Raw genomic sequence first — 22,507 nt, 5'->3', positions numbered from 1 at the left:
GATGGTCCAGAGGGAATCCTTGTGCCTGATAACACAAAAAAATGTGAGACACTGGAGCCAGTGTGACATCACAATGTTTTCAATAAAATTATTGAATCAACGTTATTCATGTATAAAATACATGTGCTGTGATAAGTGATTACATAAGCATGCACAATGCTGTAAGACAATAAATATAGACAGAATCAATTCTATATTTGGAGCGACATGTCCAGCCGGACAGCGGTCTTCAAATTTACTCAATATGCATAGAATTACAACCAGAAGGAATACCTTCAACATTCACCAGTGTGGGGCACAAGCCTGTACCCTGACACTCCTAGATTCCACACTGAGAGGAGAAAAAGGAGGGCTTTTGTAAAGCAAAAGTGACGTTTTCTGTTTCAAAAATTCATATGTACAGAAATATCATAGGGCACCATTTACAATACATTACATATAAATCAGGTTATGTATAAGGTGCGAGGCAGAACGATGGCGTTTCGGTCCCACTACTTTAGATCATGGGGACCATCATCAGGACATTAAGTAATGCCGTAGCGTATATTAAGCCTCTAAATGCCGCGTTAGGGGTTCCAACCCGGATTTGCGGCAGCGGGGAATGTGCCGAGTTTAGGCGGGGAGCCCATAAATCGGGCTCAATGCGGATTTCCGCGTTACAATAATGTAATCGACGGTGCCAGGGGGTACCGGGTCAGTCGGCAGTTTGGAGTGCTTGGAGCCAGGATACACTCCAAACTGCCGACTGACCCAGTACCCCCTGGCACCGTCGATTACATTATTGTAACGCGGAAATCCGCATTGAGCCCGATTTATGGGCTCCCCGCCTAAACTCGGCACATTCCCCGCTGCCGCAAATCCGGGTTGGAACCCCTAACGCGGCATTTAGAGGCTTAATATACGCTAAGGCATTACTTAATGTCCTGACGATGGTCCCCATGATCTAAAGTAGTGGGACCGAAACGCCGTCGACCTGCCTCGCACCTTATACATAACCTGATTTATATGTAATGTATTGTAAATGGTGCCCTATGATATTTCTGTACATATGAATTTTTGAAACAGAAAACGTCACTTTTGCCTTACAAAAGCCCTCCTTTTTCTCCTCTCAGTGTGGAATCTAGGAGTGTCAGGGTACAGGCTTGTGCCCCACACTGGTGAATGTTGAAGGTATTCCTTCTGGTTGTAATTCTATGCATATTGAGTAAATTTGAAGACCGCTGTCCGGCTGGACATGTCGCTCCAAATATAGAATTGATTCTGTCTATATTTATTGTCTTACAGCATTGTGCATGCATGGGACCGCTGTTGTTCTTAAATAGTATGTTCCCGAGGTCCTGTGCTGACTGAATTGGGGCTCCTTGTTGTTTCTAAACGTGATAAGTGATTACAAGCACCAAAAGAGTAAACAGTAGTTATAGAACGACCATGGTGCTAGAACAATACATATATACAGGTGGGAAAGGTCCTTTTGGACGAAGCCAGAATCCTGCTGTGCCAACACAGCACCAGCAATAGAACAAATGCAGCTTTAGCATGCATTCTTTCAGCACGCAAGGCATTTTAACGACTTGCTTGTAGGGGGGTGCATTGGTGAAATGGTGTTGGATTTAAAGTCCAACACATTCCCTACTGTTTCCCTGACTGGAGTTGGAATAGTAAATTAAACTATTCCAACATCCAGCCCCCCTCCCACCTCCCAGGCAAGTTGTTAAAACGACGAGCGTGCTGAGCAAATGAGTCCTAAAGACACGTTTGTTCAAAAGACGGCGTTTTGAATGCATGCAGGCTAAACGCACGTGGAATACTGTCATACATTCTGTGCAGGCATATAAAACAAGTCAAATCAAATCAAATCAAAGATAGCTTTATTCGATTTTACAGTAAAATCATAAAAGCAGATAAAAAAGAATACATCCAGAAAAACAGTTACAATAAATGTTTAAAAAGGTAAGTACAAATGAACATAACTCATCATTTCAGTTACACCTTTCCCAAAGATAGTACAGTAAAAATAACAACACAGTCATTAAAATTCATATAGGTTTGCAATTAAACCATAGTGGATCTTTCAGGTACCTAGACACAGCAATAATTGTCATTTCATCAGACAAAGTGAGTAATTTGAATAATGCTGGTCTACATTGTCTCATGTTCCAGAGCTTAAGAAGGGGTAATAGATATCTCTTCCGCCCCCACTCATAGAATCTGCAGAACAAGACACAATGTATGGTTGATTGGATAGAAGAATCACCACACGGACAGGTGGTTAATTGTGAGGACCAATCATTTGGGTTAGGAAAGGTTAACATCCTGAAAAAGCATCCAGTTCTCAAACGGGCTAAAAGCATTCTGCTATAGCTTGTCTGGTCAGGTGATAAATAAAGCTGTAGTCCAGAACTCTGCAGCAGAAATTGGTGATGAATAACAGAGACCTTTTTCCCCTCTAGACACCAGCGTCGATCTTCCAGAAAGGCAAGGCAAGATTCCTTTAATGCCTTTCTGGAGATTAAAGACAATGTCGAAGGTGAGTAAAAAAATTCTGGGCGCCCTAAGTTTTTGAAAAATTCCTGAACATAGGAGAGCCACTTGATCTGTTTAGACCCTTCAAGTTTAATGCAGTCCGCAATGATCACCCTATTAAAAGCAGTTTCTGTTGAAGTCCAGATCTTGTGCCACAACAGCATAGGGCTGAAATGAAGGGTAAAGCTAGTTCTTTATGGCAGACATAAGTGGAGGTGGAACATGGGACAGCAAGCAAGTAACATAGGAAGCCATTTTCCTTTGTTTGAATATCATGGCAATCTGCCACCCCCCATATATCAGCTCCATACACTGCCGTCGATGCACATTTGGCCCTGTAAATATCAATCAGGATGCGTACTGGCCTGTCCCCTAGCTTATTTGCGAACTGTTTCAAAACACCAATGGCCCGTGAAAAAGCTAAATTCCTAGTCATGATGGCTGATTTCCAGGTACCCCTTTTGTTAAAAACAATTCCTAAATATGAAAAAGTGTTGGTTAAGCCAATCTTTGATTTTTCTAAGTGAGTGTTACAGGTAATTTGTACCTTGTTTGAGGAGCACATGGTAAAAGTCTTCCCTATATTGATCTTAAGACCCCTATCTCCCATATATGCGGAGAAGCGGGTTAAAGCCTTCTGAAGATCTATTTGAGTTCTGACCATAATAACCGCATCATTGGCATACAGTAAGATAGGGACACGTTCTCCATCAATTTGGGGGTAATCCACCTCCAATTTAATTAAATGGTCTGCCACCCCATTGATGTACAAATTAAAAAGAAATGGGGCCAGGATACATCCCTGGCGGACGCCTTTCTCAATTGGGAATTTAGACGTACATTCACCTGTTTTCCCATAGCGGACTTTGGCCCCTGCTCCTTTGTATAACTCTTTAAGAAAGTTAAGAATGTTAAAATCAATGCCTAGATCAGCTAAGGTGGCCCACATAATGTCATGGTTCAGGCATCGAAGGCCGAGCTAAGATCTACAAAGGTCATAAATAGATTTCCCTTCTTTGCTGCCGTATATTTACCTATTAGCAGTGCCAGATTTAGGCCTTGTTCGACAGTAGCAAGACCTGGCCTAAAACCATACTGAAATTTGGATCTAATACCCCAGGTTCTGTAGTTCTCGACTGTCCCGATCCTGAGCTCATTGATCCAGGTTGAGTCTCTTGATGGTATAGCTCGGTAAAATATTTTATCCAAAGATTTTCCTCTATAGCAATCTCTACCTGCTCAGAGTTCCTTTCCACAAAAAATGGGGCGTTGACTGCGTTCCAGAATGCAGTGGTATCTTTATGTGCACTCGCCTTAATTAATGCTTCCCATGCTGTCTGCTTCAAATCCTTCCTCCGTTTTTGTATGGCAGCCTTGTAGGATGCCCTAGCTACTCTGATATCTAGTAAGTTTCTTGGAACTTTTTTTAGTGTTTGGATCAGATGGGAGTGTGCTTTTGAGCACTCATGGTTAAACCAGCCCTCAACTCTACTCTGCCCGACTTTTCGTGCTGGACCAGTTAATTTGTTACTAATATGGGCTGACATTTTTTGAAAAGCTGCAATAACCTTAGTGGGATTAGGATTCTCCTCTACGCAAATCATAAAATCATCTTTCTGGACCTCTACTAAGTTCTTTAAAAAATTGGTCGGATTTACCTTATTCCATTTGATTACATAACCATTGGTTCTGGCCAAGGAAATCCCATGTAGATATATGTTTTCTGCTACATTAGGAGCTTTCCTACCATTCCACCCCATTTCATAGCTAGAGCTAATTGGGTAGTGGTCACTGAGTGCAATGTGCTCTGTATTAAATGAGAGTACACTACGATGGTGACTTGTAGAGACCAATGTGTAATCGATAATAGACCTGGTCCCCCGGCCAAAAAATGTGGGTTGGAAATCAATCGGTGGATCGCAGAGTTCATTTGCAAAACCCAGGTCCCACTCGTATAATAAATGATTTAATAAATCCCCGAGCACGGAGTGCTCGAAGTGTGTACAGGGGTCGCCCCTAAGATTCACCATACCACATGTCCCCATATCACTATGTGTACATAAATGGCAATTGAAGTCCCCCGTCAGTATAGTAAAACATTCATTCTGATCAGATCCCGGTCCCCTGTGCATGACTTCATTTAATTCCTCTAAGGCCCTCTATTGATCTGCCTTTGGGATGTTGTTGTATACATTTATCAGAAGAATAGGGTGATTTTCACCTGACCTTAGGGAAAGGACCTGAAAATACTGTGAGCCCCCTTTAGATAAGCAATTAGTAGTTAAATTAATTTTATTGGAGATAAAGGTACATAACCCCCCAGAACATCTCCCTCTGTTATTGGGTTGTGCTGCTAAAAAGTGTGTGCGGTAACCCACTAGATATATCTCAACCTTCTTCCAACATTCCTGCAAACAAATTACTTTAAAATTATATACAAGTTCCAGGAAAGTTGGGTCCTTTACTTTGTTCGAGAGACCCGCTATGTTCCATGATAATAGCCCCATCCTAACCCTTTGGGCATGTCGTGGTATCCCTACGTCTTGTGTGCTAGGATTAGAAGTTCGGCCTGGGCTGGGTATGTGAACCAGTCTAACATCATCGTCCCCCATAATCTCAACGGGTAACATACTTCGAGTTGGGCTACTTATACTGGGCGTCTCGGTGAAGGTTTTTACCGTGAACTTAACCTTAACTTCTCGTTTACTGTGGGACATGAAAATCTAGGGGTTACTACTAGGTCCATATCCTTGCCCTCGGGGGCCGGAGCCAGTCAATCTACCATCTCCAGACAATCATATCTATTGGTAGTCTGGATACCTCTCCAGGTATCTCTAGAGGGTCGGTCTCTGTTGAAATTAAAGTTGCCGCTCCAATCCCCCCAATCACCCCTCCAGTCTCGTCTGCCTACTCTTCGCCAATTTCCCTCAAAAGCATCATAATCAAAACCAGAACTCCAGCTAGGGGTATAGAAAAAAGAAAGGCGTTTAGTCTCAATGCCTTCAGTTCTGCCTTGCATATTCCATGAACAAATGTGATCAACCGTATGTGGGTCCTCAAAATTTACCACAATATAATCGCCCTGGGTTGTTTTCCTTTCATTTCCTATCCAGTGTACCCTGCGGACTGTTAAGATCCTGCTTGAGCGATTTGGCGGGGGCGGTCTGTTACTATTTAACCAGTGTTGGACCTTGTTTTTCAATGACCAATTCGCTTCCTCCTTGTGGTCAACCAACTCTGGGACCCCCGTCATAATCACCACATAGGGGGCTGACTCAGGCGGTAAGTTCACAATGGGTCTGCTGTCTCCTCCTGCCCTGTTCCGTACTCTAGTAAGAGGTGCGGACAGAACCCCGCTTGATCTATCTTCCTTGTTGGGATGTATAGTGGGATTCTTGGTGTTAATTCCCTTATTGTTCTCTGTAACTACAGGCATCTTAGATTTTGTCTGCACCACTGGGGTAGGTAAGGTTTTTATATTTGTAGGGGGCTCGACCGATTTGTTGATTTGAGGATTAGAGGATTGATTAAGTTTGTTGACCCCTTTTTTAGGCAACACTTTGGTTGTTCCATTTTTAATGAGTACACCTACTTCGGCTAACTGTTTCTCTATGCAGGACAGTCTGACCTCTAGAGGGGAAAGATGGAATTTGAGTAGCTCACCCATTTTGGTTAGAAGTCGCCCCTCGGCTTCGTCAGTATCAGTGTCGCCCACAAGGATAGCAGAAGCCTTGAGGCTTACTGAGCTGACGTCCCTGTTTGTCGAGTCTAAATCTGGATGTGCTTGACCCGGTGGGGCTAGTTGGTCAGATTCCTCGCTAGTATTGTCAGGTGAATTTTGTATTACCCCAATTTTTTCAGTATTCTTCTTTTTGTCCTTTTTTTAATCCTTTTTTTTCTTCTTTGGTATGGCGCCCTCCCTCCTCCCCATAGATTGCCCACTAACATTGTTGCCTACCGACAAATTTAGAATTAATTCCTGGGATTTTTCCAAGGCAAGGCTAAGCTGTGAGTCAGTTAAAAATTGGGATACTGATAGGTCCACCTCTTTCGGTACACTATGGATTTCAGCTTGGGCATGCACAAGGCCTCTATCCTTAGCCTTAACGGGGGTTTCAGCAGCTGAAATAAGACCCAGGGACGATCTTTTTTTTTTTGCCAGGGCAAGGTCTTGGGAGACTCTACGTTCCATCTGGATAATCTCTTGATCAATAAACGAATTTGCCCTTATGATAAAGCTATCTATTGGGCCTGTAAGTTTCCCCCCCCCCCCCGCTGCCGTTTTACTCCGTGAGCCTCGGGTAGACATGATGTTAGCTAGACCCCGGGCGTGAGCACAGAGGCACGTCTAGCATACAGATAAGTATGATATAGTAGGCGAAATATTATACAGAAGCAAAATATAACATACAAATTGAACAAACTCAGGGCTTAGAGAGGGGGCCCAGTCCAGTCTCGCTCAGTCACGAACGGGCACAAACGGGCCCGCCCTTGGCCCGGGCTTTGCCCGGGCACGTCCCGCGTGCGTAGGTTGGACGTACTTTTATGCGCCTCGAGGGGTGGCGGGAAGAGTCCCAGGAGCGCTGGATCTCCTGCGCGCACTGCCGCCTGGGACTCGCAGTACCGCACCTTCGCGGAACCAGATTCAATCAGGCCAGGTCAAGGGTCCAGAAGCCCAGTTTCTCCGGTCAGTTTCAGCAGGTCTTTAGTCACCTCACAACGAAAATCCCAAAAACGGCTAGCGAGCGGCTCCTGCGAAACGGGGGCCGCGAGCCGTAATAAGCAGCCAGTAGGAGGGGGGCGGGAAGAGTCCCAGGTGCGCTGGATCTCCTGCGCGCACTGCCGCCTGGGACTTGCAGTCCCGCACCCTCGCGGAACCAGATTCAATCAGGCCAGGTCAAGGGTCCAGAAGCCCAGTTTCTCCGGTCAGTTTCAGCAGGTCTTTAGTCACCTCACAACGAAAATCCCAAAAACGGCTAGCGAGCGGCACCCCAATGAAACAAGTCAGTAATCAGGTGTTATCCTACTATGCAAACCCTACTCTGCGTGTACCTAGAGAGGGTGTAGGTGTGAAGCCAAGAATCCCCCAAAGGGACGATCCAACCTGATTGGTGGGAGAGAAAGTAGGACCCCCTCTTGGTAACGAACTGTACACCCCTTACGGAGATGTCAAACCACTGCATGGTGAGGTCCAGGCAGGCAGGGACCATCGGTGTCAGCTGAAGTGCCTCCTCTGATAATCTTATGAGATGATTATTTATAAAGGAAAGCATTTTTGCGATGTAAGTACAAAATAGCAATGTTATGGATATGTAGATAGCGCTGTTGCCCCGTGGATGAATATAAAACAACATTTATACATTCGTGTGTAGAGGCCTTGTCCTTGTTGTATGAGGCATCCTGATAAAGTTATGCAAAGCTAGATGTATGAACAGAAGTATTTTCAGAGAAACTAATCCAACATTGTTACGCATGGGATTGTGTGCAAAAGGTCAGAGCAGAAATGTTATTGTGAAAAAGAGGACAATATGAGAAAATTAGCAGCTTTGCTACATGGGCCTAACCAGGGCATACAACAGAGAGACCATTCTTTGGAGACATGACAGATGAATAGGTCTGGGAGTAGGGAACAACATGAACTGGCTGCCTGGATTTGCCTAATTCAGGGTAAATGTTAATGGTCCGTTGAAAAGGGGAGGTGGGATTAGATAGTATGAACACCAATGGCCAACAGTCTTAGATAAGGAATCCATTTTGTCCATAGTGTATGAAGGGTATGGGGTACATTAATTCTATCCATTTTGCAAATGCAATTGTGTAGGAGGGGGTTGCAGGTATGGGAGGAGTGTATGTTACATAGGGGCCATGGCACTCCTTTGCAATCTTTGCTGGAAAGCAGAGACAGTGGCACAGGAGAGCAGTAGAGTGAAAAGGAGCTCTCAGTAGGATGGAAGATGAAGGGGTGGTTTTAGCAGGGTTGGAGTAAAAAAATTACACCGAGATTGAAATAGATGTTCTGGAAATAGTGCCTCCTGCATTTGGGTCAAGCGAGAAGGAAGGTGAGTTGTAGATGGTAGAGTTGGTCACATAATTAATGTTACTGAAAGTGGCTAGTGGGAAGGTACTAGGGTGCCTTGAGGAGGCTATGAGTTGAATTGGAAGGATGAGGAGCTTTAAGGGATGTCCTTAGAGATGGAAAGAAAGGGGAGTCATCTGGTTTAGGACATATGAGAGTTAGTGAATGTGGAAGAACATGGGAATAGAAGAGGAGGGATTGGGTCAGACATGAATTGATGGTGGTATGGAGAGTCTGGGTGCAGTGAGTGAATGGATAGACTACCTCCCCTTATCAGAAAGGGATATAGGTAAACTAGTAGGGGCAGGTCTGGCATGAGTGGGTAGCTGAAACCTCTTGATATTTTACAGAAATGTCCTGGTCCACTGATCAAATCTTCATCTGAGGCTTTAATCATGATGTGTAATCAGTATTCCATTACTGTAGATGGAGACAGGAGCGAAACACAGGCCCCTGCATCCTCCGTGGTGTGGGGGGACCCCCAAGCTGCAGGGGTCCCCCTCAGACGTGTACTCAGGTCTGAGCGCTCCGGATTAAATCCGGAGCGGGGGCCCCGCCATGCACACGACAGGGCCCCTTACACTTTCATTATGCCAGTGGGTGGAGATAGTGCAATGTTCTTTAAGTAGTGACAATGGGGTAGTAGAGAGTTTCATGACTGTACTATACTTCTATGGCGCAGTTGTGTGACACTGTAAAGTCACAGAATGCAAAAAAGTGCCTCTTTACTTCAAGGATCATGCTGGTGGGAAATAAAAGCTGTTAAGATATACAGCAGCATACAGTAATGATGCCATGGTATGTCATGTGTCATTTTTACCCAAAAAGAACGCTGGGTTGTATGATAATGCGCAGTTACGCAGTTACAATTACAGTTAATGCAAAGTAATTTCTGCTATTGGAATTTACCATCTGATCTAGTGCCCTGTTCTATATGAGCAGAAGAGTTTTACTTTTACCCTTATGACCTCAGGGGTTACATATCATTTCAATGTATCATATGTTACTTTTTCTTGTTTACATCTATTATTGAGTGTGCTGCACAGCAGCTGTATTAGCCCACTGAAGGACTGTACCATTATTTGGGTACTCAACTATTTATTAAATGGTCACTGCTGGTTGAGTCCCATTTTCAGAAAGCTTGAGTCAGTTAAACCAATTGGACTAGTGAACCTTACAACAAGATTTATCAGAGAAAAAGAAGGGAAACACAGGATCCTGCTGACATGGAGTGAACTGCCAATCCAGGTTGAGGAGCATGAAATGTCATAGGCTACAAAACTATGCTTGGATAAAGCCATCAGCTGACATTATATTTTGTATGTTTTCTGTTAGACCCATATTCAAAGAAACAAAGGCCCACAATATATTCCTGGTGGTTGTGAAGCCATCTGCGCCTAGACCCTCATGGGTGATTAGTCCACGCTCTCCAAATGTTTTTGCACTACATTACACTACATTACATAGCTGAAAAAATCTACAGAGCAAATAGTATTTTCAATAGTGATATTTGTCTGACAAAAGACGCAGTTATATGCTTTTACTTCACAACAAACCAGAATTATTGAGGGCCATCATTTTTCCTGGATCAGTATTAACAACGGTCAATAATTTTTCTTTTTCCTCAAAAGCAGCCCCCCCATTTATTATGCGCAGTCCTCACACACACATAGAAGTCCATACTTACCACAAATGCCTCAAATGAAGTTACTGAGTAGGATCAAGCCGTGTGACGATCAATATTAGGTGAAAGGCTTCAGATCTACATTACGGAGCCAACATCAATCAATCAATCAATCATTATATTTGTAAACCGCGCTATATACCCATGAGGGTCTCAAGGCGCTGGGGGAGGGAGGGGGGGCTGCTACTGATCGAAGAGCCAGGTCTTGAGAAGTTTTCTGAAGGCCAGTAGGTCCTGGGTCTGTCGTAGGTTGGTGGGGACAGTGTTCCAGGTCTTGGCAGCGAAGTAGGAGAAGGATCTGCCGCCGCCGGTGGTTTTCCGGATGCGTGGAACTGTGGCGAGGGTGAGGTTGGCAGAGCAGAGGCTGCGGCTGGGGGTGTAGGAGCTGAGACAGTCGTTGAGGTATGCTGGTCCAGTGTTGTGTAAGGCTTTGTGAGCATGGATGAGGAGTTTGAAGGTCATCCTCTTGTTGACGGGGAGCCAATGCAGGCCTCTCAGGTGGGGTGTGATGTGGCAGCGTCGGGGGATGTCAAGGATCAGTCGTGCCAAGGCGTTCTGGATGCGTTGCAGCCGTTTCAGTAGCTTGGTTGTTGTTCCTGCGTAGAGGGCATTCCCGTAGTCCAGTCTGCTGGTGACGAGGGCCTGGGTGACGGTTTTTCTCGTGTCGGCAGGGATCCATTTGAAGATCCGGCGGAGCATACGGAGGGTGTTGAAGCAGGACGCGGAGACGGCGTTAACTTGCTTGGTCATGGAGAGGGCGGAGTCGAGGATGACCCCCAGGTTGCGTGCGTGGTAGGTGGGTTCTGGGGCTGTTCCTAGCGATGCTGGCCACCAAGAGTCGTCCCAGGCTGATGGGGTGGGGCCAAGGATGAGGACCTCAGTCTTGTCTGAGTTCAGCTTCAGCCTGCTGTCCTTCATCCATTCGGCGACGGCCTTCATTCCTCTATGGAGGTTGGCTTTGGCGGTGTGGGGCTCTTCGGTGAGGGAGATGATCAGCTGGGTGTCGTCGGCGTAGGAGATGATGTTGAGGTTATGTTGTCGTGCGACGTGGGCGAGTGGTGCCATGTAGATATTGAACAGGGTCAGGCTGAGGGAAGATCCCTGTGGAACGCCGCAGATGATCTCGGTGGTCTTGGAGCGGAAGGGTGGGAGGCGGACGCTCTGGGTTCTGCCGGAGAGGAAGGATGTGGCCCAGGCCAGGGCCTTCTCTTTGATTCCAGCGTCATGGAGGTGTGCTGTTAGGGTGCGGTGGCAGACCGTGTCGAAGGCTGCTGATAGGTCCAGGAGGATGAGGGCGGCTGTTTCTCCTTTGTCCATAAGGATCCTGAGGTCGTCGGTGGCGGCGATGAGGGTGGTCTCGGTGCTGTGGTTGCTGCGGAAGCCAGACTGGGATGGGTCCAGGATGTTGTTGTCTTCGAGGTAGCAGGTCAGCTGTCTGTTGACGATCTTCTCTGTGACTTTCGCCGGAAAAGGGAGCAAGGAGATGGGCCGGAGGTTCTTGAGGTCCTTGGGGTCAGCCTTCGGTTTCTTCAGTAGGGAGGTGATCCCGGCGTGCTTCCTGCTCTTCAGAAAGGTTGCTGTCTCAAAGGAGACGTTGATTGTTTTCTGGCGATGGGGTGAGATGGCTGTGCTGGCTTTGTTGAAAACGTGGTGAGGGCATGGGTCAGATGGAGTTCCGGAGTGGATGGAGTTCATGGTCTTGATGGTGTCTTCATCGCTGACGTTGGACCAGGTGGACAGGCGACTGATGCGGGTGGAGATCGTAGGTGTGGTGGTCTCGCCGGTGGATTTGGGGGTGTCGGTGTTGAAGCTGCCGTGGATGTCGGTGATCTTGTGGTGGAAGAAGGTGGCCAGTGAGTTGCGCAGGTCTTGTGATGGTGGAATGTCGTTGGTGTTGGAGCTGGGGTTGGAGAGTTCTTTCACGATGTTGAAGAGCTCTTTGCTGTTTTGTGTGTTGTTGTCTAGACAGTCCTTGAAGGCGGTCCTCTTGGCGGTCCTTATGAGTTGGTGGTGTCTGCGGGTGGTGTTCTTGTGGGCTGTGTAGCTGTCTGGTGTTTGGTCCTGGAGCCAGTTCTTCTCCAGCTTCCGACAGGTGCGTTTGGAGGTCCGGAGGTCTTTGGTGAACCATGGGGCTTTCTTGTTGGTGTGATTGGTTGCGGCGGTCTTGAGTGGGGTGAGGGTGTCGACACAGTCGTTGATCCATTGTTTGAGTTTGATGGCGGTGGTGTCGGGGTCGGTGGGGTCAGTGGGTGGTCCCAGGGCAAGGGTGGTGGTCAGTTCATCCTTGGTGACCTTGCCCCAGCAGCAGTGTGGCAATTGTTGGGTGTGGTGGTGTGTGGTGGGTTTCCTGAAGATGAAGTGGACGCATCTGTGGTCAGTCCAGTGGGGTTCGGTGGTGTGGTTGAAGGAGACGTGGGGACTTGCGGAGAAGATGGGGTCCAATGTGTGTCCAGCGGCGTGGGTGGGCGTCGTCACGAGCTGTTTGAGTCCGAGGTTGACGAGGTTGTCGATCAGGGCGGTGGAGTTTGCATCGTTGTTGTTCTCGAGGTGGAAGTTCAGTGCCCTGAGGAGGATGTAGTCCGTGGAGGCGAGGGCGTGGGTGCTGATGAGGTCGGCGATTGTGTCACTGAACTGTGGTCGGGGTCCGGGTGGTCTGTAGACGAGAGTTCCTCTGAGGGTGTGTCGGTGTGAATCTGGAAGTGCATGTGCTCGGCGGTGGTGAGGGTGTCGTCGGTGTTGGTTGAGACTCTGAGGGTGTCCTTTTGGATGATGGCGATTCCCCCTCCCACTCCGTTGGTGCGGTCTCTGCGGGAGATCTTGTAGCCCTCAGGGATGGCTATGGCGATGTCTGGTGCCGAGGTGACGTTCAGCCAGGTCTCCATCAGGAAGGCGACGTCGGGGTGGTTGAATCTAGGAGGTCCCAGAGTTTGATGGCGTGCTTGCGAGCGGAGCGGGTGTTGAGGAGGATGCATCGGAGGTGGTTGGGTTCTCTGGTTGATGGTTTGGCGGCCGGATGCTGGTGAAGCTACAATTCCGGCAGGTGAAGGGCCCTTGGGTGCGCTTCAGGATGGCCCGGTAGCAGGAGTGATCTCGTCCGGGGTTGAGTGCGTGGAGGGTGCTGGAGTCGTAGTGCAGTCTGGTGTTGTGGCGGCTTCGGGGTCCAGGGGTTCTGGCGCTGGGCGTGGTCCAGGTGCCGACGGGCTGTGCGTCCTGGTGGCGGTCGCCATTTAAGGCAGAGGAGGGAGGAGCAGCTGGGAGGTGGGAGCGGGGTGGCGATGGGGCGTGGCCGCAGGGGGCAGCGGCGGGAACAACCAGGGATACAGAAGGCAAAAAGGGAGGCGGGGGCAAGCAAGGTGAGCAGATAAGGGCAGTACAATGGGAGAATTAAAACACAGACATGAGAGAAAATAGGCACCAGAATGGTGGCACAGTAAATACAACCAGGGATACAGAAGCAAAAAGGGGGGTGGCGAGCGCGGCGGGAACTAAGGCTGGGCAGTGGAAGGAGTGGGCGTGAGAAGAATACAGGCACGAAGAGTAAAGCACAATAAGTACACAGCAAGAGTATGCAAGTTATGCATTACAGGCACAGAAGTAGGCGCAAAAATTACACGGCAGAAGGCTCTGATCAGGGGCAGCAGCGGCAGAGACAGCAGTCTCGAACTCGCACTGGCAACAGCGGCGAGGCGTCGGACCGGTGGAGATGAGTGGCGGCAGTGGGGGCGACCTGGCCAGCAGGCAGGTCAGGAGTCACAGTTGTAGTGTACCTCTACAACCCCCCCCCCCCTCGAAACACTACTTATGGCCTTATATGTCTTAAAAATCACATTATGGTAACATGTGAAGAGCAATTAAAGCCTTGTTTTCCAGTTGAAAGTGAGTTGGCAGCCCAGTGGTTGATCTGGTAACTTCAAGCATGACTTTGCTCTTCATAAATGAGAATACCATATTACTAATAATAATAATTTGCAAAGCGCAAACATATCATTCCTCAAGGGTTTCAAGGCACTGGGGGACATCGGGAGATTAAGTGAGCTATTGCCCAGAGTCACATGATGCTGATGAAATGCCACCGGGGATCGAACTGTGAGCCCTGCACTCCGGAGTCAGCTGCCCTGGCTGCTGCGCCACACCTCTTCCGTACCTCTTCATCATAGTAGTAGCAAAACAGTGTTTATTTGATTTTAAAAGTCCATATAGGTAAACCAGACATGAGATATGCACAGGGTCAGACAGACCTTTTATTCTACAAGGCATCTCCCTGGTGGGATGGAGCCCCTCTAGACCGCTTTTGAAAGCCAAGGGCAGCTCTTGGTCCCTTTGTCACTTTTCACACCTCTCCAATGTTAACCATATCAGGCATTGGGAGACTTCAAGAGCGAGAGAACGAGACGGAGGGAGGGAGGGAGGGGAAGTTAAAGAGAAAGTGATCAGAAAAAAAGCAGTGAGAGAGAGTGAGAGAGAGGAGAGAGGCAGAACTGATGGATGGAAAGAGAGATATAGCACGAGGAGACGACTGGAGCTGTGCTGGTATGAGCATATTTGTCAAGGCTGCTTTGCTTCCCTCAGTCCGACCCTAGATATATTTGTGTTCATATGTCAGGAATTCGGTATATAGTAAGCAGTGGTATGAGAAAATGAGTTGAAGAGGTATTCATTCAGTTACTTACCGGTAGTCTTTATTACTCCAAATACCTTTTTGTCTCTTACTAATACTTAACAACCCTCCCCCCTGGTTCCCATATCACAACCTGCTTTCCCTTTTTTAGTTTTAGGATATTCAGGAAGTAGGGTGAGTTCCGGCTCTCTTTATTTCAATACTGGTAGGAGGGGCATGGAAAAGGAACAGAAGGTGATGGACAATGCCGGTACGTAATTAGAGCACTTAAGAACAGCAACTCTCAAGACTCACTTTTCCAGGATTAAGTGCAAATAGTCAAATGCCATATTCACATCACCCTTTGCCATATAATCGCAAACAAGTGCTCCAAACTAGACAGGTGGTCAATTCATGTATCTCCCACCCACCCTCTGAATGGTTTCGGTCCCTGGGGTTAACACACTCTTTAGATAGCACTTGATGTTTGTTTTACTCGCTATAAATATTAAGATCACATTGATGGCCAGTACCACCAGTCTGAAAACTGGACAAGCACATTTTTTCAGTGAAATGATTCTACTCAGCAGCCTGCTCTGCACATCTCCTGCTAGAAAACATAAACCCTGCCCTGTGTCTGGAAATGACACCTCTCACTACAGCACATACCTGGATAGTTATTAGTAAGCGCCCCCTAGAGCTTCCAAAAGAAGTGATGCTTCGCCCCTTCTGCTCTGCCCCCCACCTCAGGCGAGAAGAATGTAAACAAGTCTCTGATTGGACACTATGAAGACGGCGTCTTCCTCTTTGTTCCAAATCAGCATGCGATGCCAATCATAACTACAGCACTTATTCAGTGTTGTTGGCCTCTTTGTGTGGCTTTTTCTGTTGATAAGAATAGTTTCATCGAGTGAAGGAACAATTGTGAGCCAATCTAGATCTGCCACTGCACCGTGATGAGCCCTTCCCAACAGGCCCTCCTCAGAGTCAGGGACAAAGTGTCTCTCTTCTTTTCAATCAAGCGCGAGGCGTGCACTTAAAGGAAAATACATTTATTCCACTGAAATTTGAAAGTTATCTTCCGTGCCCGGCTTCTTGATCTCTGCTTGCTCTACTGTTCATATTACAGCTGCATGCAACTGAGCGCTCCGTTGTAGGCATCGTTTCCTTTCATCTTTTCATATTGATTTTTTTCTGGCCGATTGCAGTGCCAATGACAATTCCATCTCATAAAATATATGCATCATTGTTTGTTTTATAGTGAAATAATTTACTCTCGCAATTATGTGAGGGAAAAGAACCACGTATATGAAACGCCCTGCTTTTTATATTAACAAACCCATGATTGCAGTCTAGTTGTTCGTAATACGAAAGTGCAAAGCCTCTCATGAATGCATTACCGAGAACAGTATCCTTTGATGTATGCTATGCCAGGATGTATAATACATGTGTACCTTAACCTTCCTTTTTCTAAACCCCATCCTCCAGTGGTGATAAGTAATACTTCGGAGCAGGTTCTTTTCAACCTTTTGCCTTCTGTGGACCCCCGCTGAATTATTACTGGAAGCTGGGGACCCCTACCTAAGCAATGTATGTGGTCTAAACCTGATAACAAATACACATATATATTCTTTTTATCTTATGTTTATTCTTTTTCAATAATTGAACTGTATGAATTCTCTCCCATGTTTTTTGTAAATAGACCATGGTAATTATAAACTATATTGTCGATTTTATGTACTCTTATGGTTTTTTCTTGAAACCGAATAAAGTTATTTTGACTTGACTTGACACATATATAAAGAAAAATGTATACATGAAACAAACACACAAATTATGAAATATTTCATAAAAATCAGAAACAAAGTATAGAAAAATCGAAATTTGAATACGTATTTTGAAGCTTTTCAAAATATGGTTTTATTACCAGAAGATAAAGCTATATTCTAGACTGAAGCATATCACTTATTATCTCTTGAACAGCAGAGATATTAATAGAGACAGAGAATGTGATGCCCAAAGTCACAGTCGTGTTTTGGCCCTCTGGATTGAAAACTGCGGGATGGTGTCTTCTCCTCTTTGGTAGGCCGGGGTTGGCCCGCAGCGAACACATACACAGGAGAGACTGTTAATTATAGGTTTTTCCCTGGGTCACATACCCTCCACCACACCGTGCAGTCCATCCGATAGATTGTCGCGGGTAACTTGCAGGAGTTGCTTACTTCAATGTTTTCTCTTTGTCGTTCACCCAGGCATACAGAAGAAGCATGAAATAGGGGCCCTCCTTGTCCTGCCGGTCGTTCAGTTTAGTCAGTTGTGCTCCCCAAACCCCCTTTGTTGTCTTGGGCTCCTGGAGTATGAAATGTCTGGTGCCCCAAGCTCCCTCCTTTGTGACTCCCTACCCACCCTCAAAGCTCCATCAGTGCCCCGCACGCTCGTGCCCAAGAGACCACCCGGTGAGGACCCTTTCCAGTACTGTCCTGAGGCCGTGACTCAGTCCGTGAGTCCTACTCGCCTTCCTGTGGGGCCTGGTTGAGTTCTTCAAACTCCTCTTTCCGTCATTCCGCCTTCTCCATCCCTCTTCTCCGTCGATGCCTCCTCGACTACCTGAGCCACGCCACTTCTTCTGGGTTGCGACAACGTTGTACCTCAGGGGCTCACCTATAAGCGGCCGTAAATGCGTGCAAGAGCACAATTTGCTCCACAACTAGAACGGTTGCCTGTATCAAGCTCGTGCCCCTGGAGTCCTGATCTGGGCTACTGCTGCCTGCATTGTCGTATGACTCACACCAATGCACCTGCTGGATTAGGCAATAATAATAAACCATAGTGCTTTAGATTTTCAAACATATACACCGACAACAATCAGCTAACACTGTGTTTGCAAAGGCGAGATAGAAAGTAGGCAAGTAGGATTTTATCCACCAGTCACTGTTTGTGTGAGATACAAACATGGATGCAGGTGTAATTATTGAACTTCGATGTTTCCAATACCAAGGTCATATGATTAAGCATGGGCGGATTTTGCGAATTGGCAATCCGCGAAATTGCGTATTTACGGATTCGAAATCCACAAAATACGCGAACTCTCGCGAATTTTACGGATTTTTTTTGGGGTTCGCAAGTGTTTCTGCCTTTTCGCGAGGGTTTTTTACCAGTTCGCAAACGCGAACTTACTTGTCGGGTAGCAACGGTCGCAACCATGTTGTTTCTACGTCTGGTTCATCACAGCACCCTCTGTTTCACCACTGCCACCCTCTGTTTCACCACTGCCACCCTCTGGCTCACCCATGCCACCCTCTGTTTCATCACTGTAGATTATGGGGGGAAAAGCACACCTGCCCTGCCTCAACTGACATCAATGAATTAGGGGCTGATTGATTAATGTGTCACTGAATTTGAACTTCCAGTCTGGCACCTGCTTCCTTATCTGTAATTGCTTTCTGTTGCAGTCTAATTTTTTTTAGCAGGACCTTTGTGGCATACTTGTAGCTATTCTCTGAGCCTGCTGTGAGGGTCAGAGCAGGGTCATAGAATAGTTGCAAGTAGGCAACTGAACTCTGGAGGGGCCCCTCAGGAAGCACTAGAGGGAATGGTTACTAATGATAAGATTGAACTTTTGCACCTGCTGAGTGCTTTCAGTTTTGCAAAGATCGTTTTTCTGCAATTTTGCGCGATTCGCGGGGCGCGAATTCGGGCGAGATCGATTTCGGAAGCCGCGAATTCGTGCAAATACATGATTTGGTTTTTTTGTGGCGTGATTCTTCGCGTAATTTTTTGCGTGTTCGCAAGCCGCTTGTAGCGCAACGTTTGCAAAGTTACCCTAGCGGTCGTACATGGGCGCGGCCATCTTGTTTGCGTGACGTAATTCTGTTTCCGGGCGCTATGTGTAATCTCGCAAAGTGTGCGGCTCGCTAGTACATGTTCGCGTGTGATCGCAGGGGAAATATCGCGCGAACTTACCCACGCGGTCGTGAACGGGCGCGGCCATCTTGTTTTTCATTCATTGCTATGGTTCTGGGCATGCTTTCTGTATCCTCTGTCAATCTCTGCCATCCTTTGCTTGTTTGAAGTTTTTTTTAATCTATTTTACTTATTATCTATCCCTCTATTTTTCTAGCTCTATATTTTTGTGTTTTCTGCTACTTTGGGTTAATTTTAAACTACTTTTTTTAACTCTTTTCTTTTCTTCTTCCCTATTCTATTTCTTCTTTATTATTTACCTTCCTTTCTGCCCAGACCATGGTAAAGGGAGCCGGGAAACAGCCCGCGAAGGGGAAGGGTCCCGCACCCCGTGCCCGGCTCCCGTGCGGGCGTTTGAGGGGGGAGCAAGTTATAGCTCGGGAGATTTTTAGTGCGGAGGAGGTGGCCGCTCTAGTCTTTCATGTCCAGCGCCGCCTCCCCAAGACAATCATGGGAGGCGGCAAGATCGCTACCGGCTACGAGATCCGGGAGCGCCGGAAGCGGTGGGAGAAGGTGTGCCGGGCCATGTTTGAACACTCTGGGGTCCGGCGCACCTACAACCAGGCCACCCACCGCTGGACGGATCTCATGGACCGGGAACGCGACTTGCTGGATGTGCTCGGCATCGAAAACCCCGGGCTTGGTGAGTAGTAGTAGCTATTCCTAGCTATTTCATCACTACTCTGTTTTCTCCCGCTCTGTGTGTTATTTTATTGCAAATTTTTATTTTTTACCAAGAGCAATAATGCTGCCGATTACATTGTAGGTAAATTATATTTCAAAATCTTCTGTGCATTTCAGGTGCACTGCTCTCCTTCTCAGTAGCGTTGCTACTATGCTTATTTGTTTTCAATTTTGTGTTTATTTCATTGGCCTGAGAAATTATGTATGAGTGTAGTGTAAAGAACTGCATAATGCTAGACACTAAGGGTCAGATTTTCAATTACCGGCGCATCCCTGCAAAGTAGCAGGGATGCGCCAGTAATTGTGCGCCACGCCACCACCACCCATGGTGCGCCATAGTTACAATGCGGCGCACCATGGGTCCAAAACGTCACAGAAGCGTTACGCATCTGTTCCGTAAAGGCGGCGCATTGCTGGAGTTGCGTCACAACGATGGCGCAGCTCCAGCAATGCTCTGGGGTGCCCTATCTCCCCAATGCTGCGTCAAGCCGTACATCTGCTTCAAGCAGGCGCAGGGTTTGAGTCACGCATCATTGTCCTAAAAGTGACTGATTGACATCTTGTAGATTTCCCTCAGCCACTTTTAGGATGCGTTCATGCGCAGGAACGCCCTCCCTTGAGCCAGAACGCCCCCTGATGATGCAGGGCTTTACAACGTGATGCATCTCCCATATGCATCACGTTGTTAATATACGCCGCACCATGGCGCCTCTTTTGTTATGCCTCTGCGTCACAAAAGTCACGCAACAATGGAGCAAAAGAGCCGCAAGGGGCTTGTAAATCTGCCCCTACAGACTCAAGTCCTTCCTTTGTACACCTGGCAATAAGAAGAAATAGTGGTGGTGGATTGATAGTTTGAGTATTTTAATGACTGGTTAATGTAGTAGGAAACTTTTTAGTGTTGTCGCTGATCTGCAATCACGATGGAGTTTGTCTGTCACTTCGCGTGCTGCGGACTGCTGCCTGCCAGTCCTAGGCGAACCTTTTTAGTAGTTTGTTTAGTGAGTTGCATAACTTTCCAAGTCGACGGTCCGCAAATCAAGCAATACTAATATCGTAGTAGACCACATGAGATAGGTCAATATATCCCGTTGAATAATTGTCTATTTGCTATTTCGCCCAAAGATTTTGTTATTGTTCTTTTGAAATGTTTGATTTGGTTGACAACAATCATCCATGTTTTTGGGTCTTTCTTTCTTTCATGTTGTACATCAGCTCCCCCCAGGGGCAAGAGGACATTGGAGGAGGCTGCTGCTGTTGAACAAGGCCACGATCGGTCAGGCGAGGGCTCCTTTGCTGGCCCCGGTAAGTTTTAATTTTAATATAGAGTACCTATTTTTTCCTAGCGTTCCTCATTCGATTTTTTCTAAATCGTCTTTGATCTTCTTGTAGACTGTATCTAAATTCTTATCCTGCCTCGACTATGACTCCCTGTGGTATTACTAGATTATTCCTATTTGTCTGTCTGTTTAGCTAACTAAGATTGAACATTTGGCAAAAGGTGTAAAACAAAACTCCCATTCTAGTCAGCAATAGCTCTATGCACTGAGTGCAGTCCTCTGGGATTGTCCATAATGTCTTTTCAAGTCTTCTAAATGTTTATGCTTTGACAATTACCAACAATAAAAAGGTGAATGACCACCAAGAAAGAATAAGATACTACTTTACTTTTGGTTTGGATTGGAGGACAATCCATACTACTACTGTTGCAGGGACAAATCTGTACAGACAGAACTATGTACACTAAATAGTGCATTGTTTATCAATTATAATGGGCGCAGGTAGACTTTCCACATACCTCAGTGATATCAGACTTTGAAGAACCCCCAATCTCCTTACTGACTAGATAGTGTGGCAGAGTCATTTAGCTCCCGAATTCATCGATGATTGATCCCCAATGATGATTATCCAACGCAGGACAAGAGTACAGAGTCAGAGTCCAGAAGTGTCAGAGGCACGGGCTCATGCATTGCAAATTGCAAAACCTTTTGCTTATGCACTCATGACCAAAAACCACAGAGTCTATTTAAGTTTTAAAGCTTTATTAAAAGTAAAAATATTTATTAAAATCAAGCTTGTCATAAAACATAAACGGTTGATTAAAAATGGAAAAGTGCTTATAGTGATTTATTTCACACATTTATTGTGGGTGAGCCAAGCCCTCACCTGGTTTGAACTTAATTTTTTCTTTTTGGTGCTGAATCGTTGGTCCCTCCGTCCTAGTGATGATGATTTGTTCTTAGAAGTGAAGCTTCTGTCTGTTATGAGACAAATGGTGCGTGTTAAAAAGCAAGCATTCATCAGTTGTGCCAAAAAGTGCAGCAAAACAACACTCTTCCCTGGAAAAAGGGACATTTTTACTTTAGAGTAGACAGTCACAAATTATTAGATTGGTTTCTGTATTCACATTTCTTCATTCCTAGACAAAATACTAGTGATTGGTGTATGTCTATGACATCTAACATTCTTAAATGTACTTTGTAGGTGGAACATCTGGTGCTGGGCCCAGCGCGGAGGTGGAGGAGGAAAGTTCTGGGGAGGAGGCAGTGCAAGTGCCGGACCAAACTGCTGTGCGGGTTGCCACGGTAGTGGCGAGCAGTGGTAAGCTCTTATATTCCTTACTTATTGAGATTGCAGACTGCATAGTGTGCTCCCCGTTAGAAAACGTAAGGTTTGTCCAGATGAGAGACATGAAGAACAATGATTGACATATAGTTTGAATGGATGGATGCCTGGATCATGGTACTATCTGACTCTTAGATAGCATATGTGTATCTCGAGAGAGTAGACGGTCACTGGATGAACTAAGTGTTACTTTGAAGAGCATGTAACACCGCACCCGCACGTCCGTCCCAGTGTAGGAAAGGCAAGGAAAAGAAGTTGTAATTTTGTCCAAATACTACCATGAATAGTAGCAGTAGTTTGTATTGCAAGCACAGCATATATCCGGCTATTACGATGGCCACTCACTACCTCTGTT

The sequence above is a fragment of the Lissotriton helveticus genome, chromosome 12 (assembly GCF_964261635.1).
Source record: "Lissotriton helveticus chromosome 12, aLisHel1.1, whole genome shotgun sequence".
NCBI lineage: Eukaryota > Metazoa > Chordata > Amphibia > Caudata > Salamandridae > Lissotriton > Lissotriton helveticus.
Note: the sequence above shows the minus strand (reverse complement) of the source record.